This window comes from Lutjanus erythropterus, chromosome 9 (genome assembly GCF_056507025.1).
Source record: "Lutjanus erythropterus isolate fLutEry1 chromosome 9, fLutEry1.hap2, whole genome shotgun sequence".
Lineage (NCBI taxonomy): Eukaryota > Metazoa > Chordata > Actinopteri > Lutjaniformes > Lutjanidae > Lutjanus > Lutjanus erythropterus.
This window is the reverse complement of record NC_139325.1, coordinates 27,851,809-27,861,315: the sequence shown is the minus strand read 5'-3', so window position 1 is coordinate 27,861,315 and position 9,507 is coordinate 27,851,809.

Genomic DNA, 9,507 nt, shown 5'->3' with positions numbered 1-9,507 from the left:
GTTATGAATCGGGGAGGAAATTTACGAGGAGGAAAGCTCAGATAGGAATGTTCCATTCAAGGTTTGGTTTAGTATTCATGAATGCTTAACTGGGACAATTGAGTTCTTCCACATGGCCTTTCCAGTGATTCCGGACTCCTTTAGCCAAGGCCTCACAGACACACACACACACACACACACACGCATGCGCGCGCACCCCTCACACTGCTGCCTTTTTGCATAGCAGGAAGATGAAACTACGCCATTTGCATTCAGAATCTGTGAGGGCCAAGTTTCCATTGACAACATGTTATTGCCACGTGTTTGAGCTCTCATCTGTTCCTCTAGATGTTAAATAAATGGGGTGCCTATTTAAATGCGTGTCATTGTCTCCGTGAGGTATGATAGAGCATTCACGCCAAGTATCAACTCGGTGGTGTCTGCCTCTGGATTTCCAGATGTTTTGTACGTGCTGCTCTCAGCCTGCGTTTTACCGCTCAGCAGCCAGTAAGACAGGTTTGTTTGGGAGTGTCAGCCTCTGACTCAGCCACATGTCTCTGCCAGAGAAACCTGCATGTGATTGTACGCTGTGTGATAGTGTTGGACTGATCATGAGTTTTTAAGAGTCAGTATCAAAATGTTCCTATTGAGCTATTATATTAAGTAGTATCCATCCTCAGAGTTGCCAGGATTGTAGGTACTCTACATATTGTGGACACACTTTACTCATCCTGGGGAAAACAGTCGTATGATTTCCCCTAGTTATGGAGGGAGCTTTTTGAAAGTCTTAAAAACACAACCCTGATGACATGAGGGTTTTCATAGCTTGAGTTTGGAGGGTACAGTTAAAGTCAGGATATCTCTGCTACACAAATTTTGACCTTTCTACTTTATATACATACTTTAAGGAAGTGCATAATTAAATCGCTGGAGTACCCCTTTAAATTTTACACCATTGCATAAAACTAAAATGATCCACAGCAGCCCATTAAAGGTACTATGTGAAGCAATTTAAATGTGCTGCCAAGCTGTAACTTTAAAAATGAAACCTTCCTCAACTTTCTTAGTTACCCGTTGACTTAATTCTTTACGTTTCTGACGTTTCTGTGCACTTCTGAGTGCTTTGCCTCTCATCAGCTCCCCCACAGTACCAACACTGTGTGCAACGCTAGCTGCTGTAAGCTTAGAAATAAGGCCACTAATGTCAAATGGTTGGCGCCCACCGCCACACAATCCTAACTTTACTGAATGTATTTATCAACATGACACTGATCAGACACATTCTGAACTGTAGGTTACTTATAACCAGTGTTGGGTAATGTTACTTTAAAAAGGAACAGGAACACAAACTATAAAAGTGCACCGGCTTTTCAAGTCATGTAGACTCACCCAACCACTGTTCTTTATAGTTTAAAAGAAGAAGGACAAGTTTTTTTCAAAACGTGTGATAGTTAGTTCCTCTGAAGAGACTTTTAAAGCTAAAATCCTCTCCACAGGCGCAGAAGTCAGGGTGGTGCTGAAATGTTTGCTTGAAAAAGCATTTAAGCACAGGGAATTTGTCATATGTCCATCTTTAGACCCAACTTACAATATTCTGTGATTTCACTGCCTTCTGAGATCACAGGCCTGTGTCCTCTGTGTCAAATGAAAACGTTTTTACTCTCCGTCTCCTCCGGTGACAGGTGCAGGCAGCAGCACTTCTTGTGGTGAAAATAAAGTAAAATTATAACCGTAATGAACTGCCTGATTGAAAATTTAACTCAATAACAGAGTACTTAAATTGCAAAACTAATGCATTACATTGCTTGTTACAACAAAAATCGAAACTAAGTTACTTTCATGTTTTACTAAATTCAAGGCCCTGGTAAGTAATTGTTAGAGCTAAAAATCCAGTGTTTCTCCTTTATATCTCTCATACTTTTGCCAGTAAATATATGAAGTTGGCATGAAATTTCATTATATGTGGTATTAGAAAGTCTGACATTGAACTTGGAGAACTCTGGAGGTACTCTGGAGGAGTAAAAAGTAATTTATTACACTTAACGAGTAACTTGCTCAGCGCTTCCTATGAAGTTTCAGTTCTTTCACCTGCACTTGTTCATGTTATTTGGGTCATTATAAATAGCTTTGGTGTTCCGGGAGTCAAATGCCTGCAAAATTTTAAACTTCTCAAAAGATGCATAGCAACTTTGCAATAAAGAAGACCTGCTAAAGAATAAAAGAAAGTGCAGGTTAGATAATATGGTATCTGTTGGCCAGTGTTGGCTGATCACATGCAAGTTAATACTGTTAGCACACAAACGCACCATCCACCAGCTGTCTCTGTCAGCACTTGATACAAACAACATTATTGGCCAGCCTGTGCCTCACCTAGTGTCCTCGCCGACAGACACCTGCATTGTTTTCGATTCAAAACAGGAGGTGTGTGTGACCGTTGTTGCCATCAGGCTGAAGATATGTTGCTTTAGAGGCCGGGCTTCCCCGTAAAATGGACCCATTCTCCCGATCCCGTTTCTCTGCTGGGAAGTGAAGGTGCCAGCTGTCCTTTCACCCAGTCTGTGTCACCCATCTGCCAGCCCTCTTTCAGTCTCTCCCACAGCCCCACTTACACTGTGCCACCATGAACCGAGTGCCCATTCTCTCTCACACCGGCCACATGTCACTGGAAAGAATCTATTACACTATCAGCTCATTCAGAAAGAGCAGTAAAGAGGCCAGTCGAGGCGATAAAGCACTCAGGATGAAGAGCAGATTTTGTTCAATAGACCCTAAAGACAACATGATGTTTCAAACCGACTATCAAGGTATTTATATTCCCTGACTCTTAATATTGAATCTGTACATAGAGCGTATCTGTGATATTGAGGTTCAAGTGGTGTGAAAATGTTTTTTTTTTTCCCACAGTGTCAGTAAATGCTGTGTTTTTGGTCTTCTTAAATCGCTCACAGTTTCACAAACATTCCCTACAGGAATATACATTGCTGTGGTACTTAATGGTAAGTTTACAGTGACTGTCTAATACTTTATGGTATTTTAATCTCCACTAGGATCAATACAAGACTGCTGTTACTCAATAGTAAGTGTTCTTAAGGTATTTTTTATGTGTACATCCAGGTCATGGGATTTCTAATAGTAAGCTTTATGGTCATGTAATAGGCCTATCTAATAGTATATTTCATGATATTTATCCTGTAGGGGCTTTTGGTGAGTTAGTTGTACTCTACAGTAACAATGCAGTTCTTTATAATAATTTTTATCTCGCTTCTTATCACCATGACTTTTCTTAAGCAACGTAGTGAGTGACTTCATCGTATTAATACACTGAAATGGTGTCTGTGTCTGTCTATCTGTGTCTGTATCTGGAGAACGTGTTCTCCGTTTCCCTCCATTTTTCCTCATTTTCTATTGCGTTTCCTGCATAAGACACAAAATAATGATGATTTACAAATGTCCAAAATTTCAATTTACTGCTCACTGTAGAGTGTTGTTGCATTCAAGTGCTCCTCAGATGGTCCCAACCTCCAAGTCTGAAGATCATTCTTTTGACTTTGGTGTGTTCATGAGCTTTTAAGTCATAATGTGGAATTAACATGGTGGCCGCATCGATTCATTGTGCTTGCCAAAAAAAAAAAAATACTGCTTTACCTGACTTGTTACCAGGGTTAATGCTAATAAATCACTTCTCTAACTAATCTAGGACACACTATGTGGACATCAACCTAATACCATGTTACAAATAACAAAAAATTGATATGCAGTACTTGAATTATTGATAAGTTCAACAAAACCCATCTGCCATGTTTCTGCAAATATGTCAACAGACAAGAACAACTTATATGACAAAACTTCCCAGACTTTTCTTACTTGAGCAGCTATTCATGTGAATTTTCCCAGTCAGGAACTCATTTTTCAGATTATTCTAAATGCAGGATAAACTACTTGGTGTTTATTATATGTCTATTATTAAGTGCCCTTTTCTCATGATGTGTAGTGGGTGTGTAGAGACTATGTTTGATCGATGTCTCTTCGACGTTCCTCTTAATTTCAGTGCACCTGTTAGAGTTGGACAAATTCCAGTTCTCTAAAACCCCAAAGGCACAGTTTGTGCTGGTTGGGCGTGATTTCCATTCTGTTTCAATCAGGTACACAGAATGGAACTTTATGCCAGCTTCCATCATCGGCTCTATGTGAACCAACAGCATCATAAACCATATAAACTAATAAACACATATTTCACACAGTTTGTTGCTGCCTTTGCCAACACTTATAAAGAAAATGAAAATATTAAGTTATAGTTCACCACAGCATCTGTACCAGCTGCTGCTGTTTGATTCACAGCTGTTAGAGATTCAACATCAATAGTTTTTATTCATTTTCCAGGAAAAGACAAACTCTGTTATACCATTAAAAATACCTGAGACTATCTATAAAATTACTTTTTTGTTATTGTTGGCCCAGATGCTTATAGGTGATATATAGCGCAGTACATTTGTGATAAAATAAAAACACTTAAACATCGATTTTGACTTCATGGGAACTTTAAAACCGTAGATAGAAAATCTGGTGGAGTTGATGTCTTACAAAGATGAAAAAATGTTAATTTTTTTCATTTCACAGCATTGACATAGTGAGAAGCCAGTTTATTTTTTAAAGTTACTAAGATTTCTCTTAATGCTAATCAAAATACACATTTTAAAACCAGAATTCTTATTTACTTTGATTTAGAAGGGCTACAGAGTTGACATGTCATGGCTGAGACACATCTAATAGCAATATTATTTAAAAATAAAAAGCTTACCAGTGCTTGAGCAATATTTCCACCTTTTTTAAACCAGGAAGTGAGACAGGAGCCCTTAGGGTATAGCTTGTCCCTTTAAATGTCTGCTTAGATCATTTTTTGTATGTATATATGTATATATATATATATATATATATATACATATATACATATATACATACATATATATATATATATATACATATATATAAATTTAAAAACAAATATTATTATAATAGCACATTTTTATATCTAGGATATCAATAGGTATTGTTAGTTTTAGAGTTTAAAAGGCTTTTAACACATTTTCAATTTTTTTGAAAATGTGTATTCTGGTCTGGAACAAGAGTGTTTTCTGGCACAAGGGCAAGTTTAGAAGTTTAAGAAAATTAAAGCAAGAATATTTAAGAAATCACATATATTCCATATATATAATGGTTTCAAAGAATACATTTTCACCAAAAAAAAAAAAAAAATGAATTAAAGTGTTGGAATTAATAATAATACCGTTTTGTTTTTTTTTGTTTTTTTTGGTAGGACATGATTTGTCCCACTTCTCAATAACTGGTGAAAAACATTTAAAATGTTGCATCTGACCCCATGCTCCCCTACTCTACTTGACTTTATAGCATTAATATATTACAATGGGAGTCTGTCATGAAAAGCTTTTAAGTGGCCTTTTACTTCACAGTGTACTGGCAATATGCCTGGGTGACTCTTTTAGTTGAGCCTCTCCACAAAGAGAAAGCCCCGTCAGTTCCCAGAATAGAAATCCCATTTCGGTGCAACAGGACTTGAACGGGACTCTCACTCACTCACTGCTGTCTGACCAGCACAGGAACCGGCGGTGGGTGAAGTTTGTTCGCACTGAGGGGATATTTATATGGGGCTTTTTTTTTCATTTAAACCTACAACACAGAGCAGTTTCAGCAGTCTGCGCCCGCCTCCTCGTCGCCCTCCTCCGCGTGCTTTCAGTTCAGTCTCACCTGTTGACGCCGACAGCGGCTCCCTGATCTGTCATGTTTCCTGACGGGGAGGGATTGAATCAAACCAGGTGGAGATAAAAAAGAAACGGCGGACAACTTTGGCTGTCAGAGTCTCAGCAAACAGTCGGCGAGCTCGGTCTGACTTGACTCGCGTGTCACAAAGTGAAAGCGCTTTAAAAGTTCGATAAACTTTTTATTTTTCCGTCCTTTTCCTCGTTGGTTTCGTCCTGCTTTGTCACTATGTTATGAACTGGAGGACCGACGACTGTTGTCGCTCAGGTTGGACCAAGTTTTCCAGGTAAGACTCGTTGTTTGCTTCATTTCGCTTCTTGTTTCTTTCTTCTCCACTAAGTCAGCAGACATGGTTTCCACCTCCAGACAAGTTACACACAAAGTTTCTGCAGTTCCTGTTCTAAATAACAGTTTCTCACGCTAAACAAGATGTAAAAATGTGACGTTCATGTGTGTAACAGGAGTTGGAAGTTTTTCCTTCGGGCTGCATCACATCCAACCTGCTTATTAATCCTTTTGCACCTTAAACAAAAGAGGAGTTAATGAAACTTCCTGATGTTGAATGCATTACAAAGCAAAACTCGTGCTTGAAACTAAATGAATTCTTTGTGATATATTGTAATGTAGTCATGGTTAGGGCTGGAGTCCAGCTGATACTGATACTGGATTTTGGGGGCTGATGCTGATACTGATATTAGGGAGTAAAAAAAAAAAAATCGATATATCAACCAATAGATACTATGGCTGCACAATATGATAAAAAAAAAAAGTCATATTGCAATTCTTTTGACTGAAATTACAATTGGAATATGCAATGCCGTTGGTGGGAATGATAATTTTTGCGCTACAATTTTCTTCTTCACTGAAAAATAAATAAATAAATCAAATCAAATTATGTGCAATTGCTATTATAATCATCTTAGTTTTTTTTTTCTTTTAATGAAAATGTTGTCCCTTTAAAGTTGTGTCCCAGATGTCCATCAACGTTATCAGATTTTTACAAAAACATAATTGAATCAGGCATAAAAAGGGTTAGCTATACCCTAAGGACCCCCGTGTCACTTCCTAGTTTGAAAAAGGTGGGAATACTGTTCAAGCACTATATATTTTCTGACAAATTCATTGAATAATATTGCTATCCGATGACATGTCAACTCCATAGCCTGACTAAATCAAAGCTAAATAAGAATTATGATTTAAAATGTGTATTTTGACTTGCATTAAGAGGACTCTTAGCAAATTTAACATTTTGTTAGTTCTGTAAGAAGTCAACTTCATCATATTTTTTTTTTTTTTTTTTTTTACAAAAATAATTGAATCAGGCATAAAAAGGGTTAGCTATACCCTAAGGACCACTGTTTCACTTCCTGGTTTAAAAGAAAGGTGGGAAAACTGCTCAAGCACTGGTAAACTTTCTGTCTCAGATGTGTCTCATGTATAACATATCAACTCCATATCCCTTCTTAATCGAAGCTAAATAACAATTATTGTTTTAACGTGTGTTTTGATTATCTTTAAGCAAACTCTTAGCAACAAGGTTTATTAGTCAAGAGTTTGACCTTTTGAAATATATTTTCCCAGCATGACTGAGGACTAAACATCAAACCCATCTGCCCATAATTTTTTCCATGAACGATCAAATGTCTTGTTTTGACCACAACCCAAATTCATTTTACTGTCATAGAGGAGTAAATAAACCTTTAAAATATTCACATTTGAGAACCTGGTATCAGAGAATTATCAGCTCAGTTAATCAATTATCATAACAGTTGGTGATAAAATTAATAGCTAGCAGCTAATCAGTTGATCGACTAATGGTTCCAGCTGTAGTCATGGTTCATTGTTTCGTACTTCATAATGTCTGTCCCACCCTTTGACCTAAATACAGACCTGATTATTCATCCGTTATCTGTCAAAAACATTCGCAGTAACTTTCTCTGAGGTAAACCGCTGTTTCTCCAACAAACCTTGTCTCATGACAATGATCTCAGTTTACACAAATTCCCTGTTAGTTTACAATGACCCTGCCATATCTGGCTTTTTTATCCCTTCATCAGCACATACAGGGTAAACACAGAGGGTGGGAGTGTAGGTTGAGGAGAGATTGCCCGGGGTTGAGAGGGTTTGCTGTCTGGGGAGGTCTGTCTCTCAAGCATACACACACACACACACACACACACACACACACACACACACACATACACACACGCCTTGTTTTGACCAGCTTTGGACAAATATGTGTCTGAGCTCTACATCCTAGCCCATCATTAATGGATCACTGTTTTCTTGCATCACAATTCCCAGAGATTTACTCAGGCCAAAGGAATCTCTGTTGAACCTGCGCTGTTGCCAGCAGTTACACAGCAGCAGCATGATGGGAATAGATAAGAGATTTTCCAAACATTTACCTCCTATTTCTTCATTCAATGAGATTTTCTAACGTGTAGGTCTAATTAAAGCTTGCAGGTAGGTGTATGTAAGCCTTTATTTCACTTTTTTTTGTGGGAGATATTCAGTGCATGTCAGTGGGGCTGCAGCTAATGATTTTCCACAGCAGATATTTTTACTTGTCACAGCAGGAAAAGCTCAGGTGTTACTAACAACATCAATGACAGCTTCATTCTGTGTCCCAGTAAGTCGTGACAGTGAACCACCCAAGGACGATACCCTGAAAATAGAAACTAGTTTTCTTAATTGATTTGACGTAGCAATATTTTTGCTTATTATCTGTTTAATAACACCCTTCACGGTTTCCCAGAGCCCACATTCAAGTCATCAGATTGCTTTTTTAGTTAGACCAACAGCCCAAAACAAAAAGATATTCAATTCTACACTGCAGGAGGTTTTTTTTTTTTTGTTTCTTTTTTATCAGATGCACTCATACAGGACAGTCACATGCTCTGAGACACTACACAGGCAGAAATGTCTTCAGCAGGCAGTCCATGAGATTCAGCATCCTCTTAATGTCCGTACTTATGTCCGATAAGCAGGGATGAATAATGACTTTCGGCCATGAACCCAGAGAAAATGGATAAATACACTAGAGGAAAAAATAACATGTATTGGTCATATTTATATTAGGAGGAATGAAACCCCCCTGAGTTTTTGCCCTGCTGTATGGCTGTTAAAGTTTAACATTTGATCAACCTGGCTTCTTTTGTTGAATTTAAAAAAGTTTATATCCCATAAGTTAAAGCGAGTATTATTTTGGTTTCTCTGCTTGCACAGCAGTCTGACGGTTTTCTTATCCGTTTTACGAGCTGCATGTCTATTTACCTCCTGTCGACACTATAGTAATGTTACCTTTGCTTCCAAACTTACAGATTTTTCATCATTAGTTTCCTCACTTTTCATGCTTACCTTGGTAACTTATATATTGTTAATAGTGTTTACCATTAGATTTGTATATTGTTTTTGAGAATTACATAACTGTTACCTGGGTAGCTAGCATCACCATCTTCATTCAGACTTGGCAGAAACTGCATAAAACTCACCAAAAACATATTCGGCTCAATTTTCCACTGCTCCAGCAATCGCCAGTTCTAGTTTGGTGATAAATTAAGGGTTTATTTTGACCAAACCAGAGTTGATGATTGTTGGAACAGTGGAAAGACGAACTAAGACGGTTTTGTTGAGTTTTATTTTGTTTTTTGTTGAGTTTGAATGATGATGATGATGATGTTCCGTAACGGTTATCGAATAAGGTGGCCATAAGTCCCTGGTTTCCAAGGACTGTCCCTGTTTTAAGTGGGT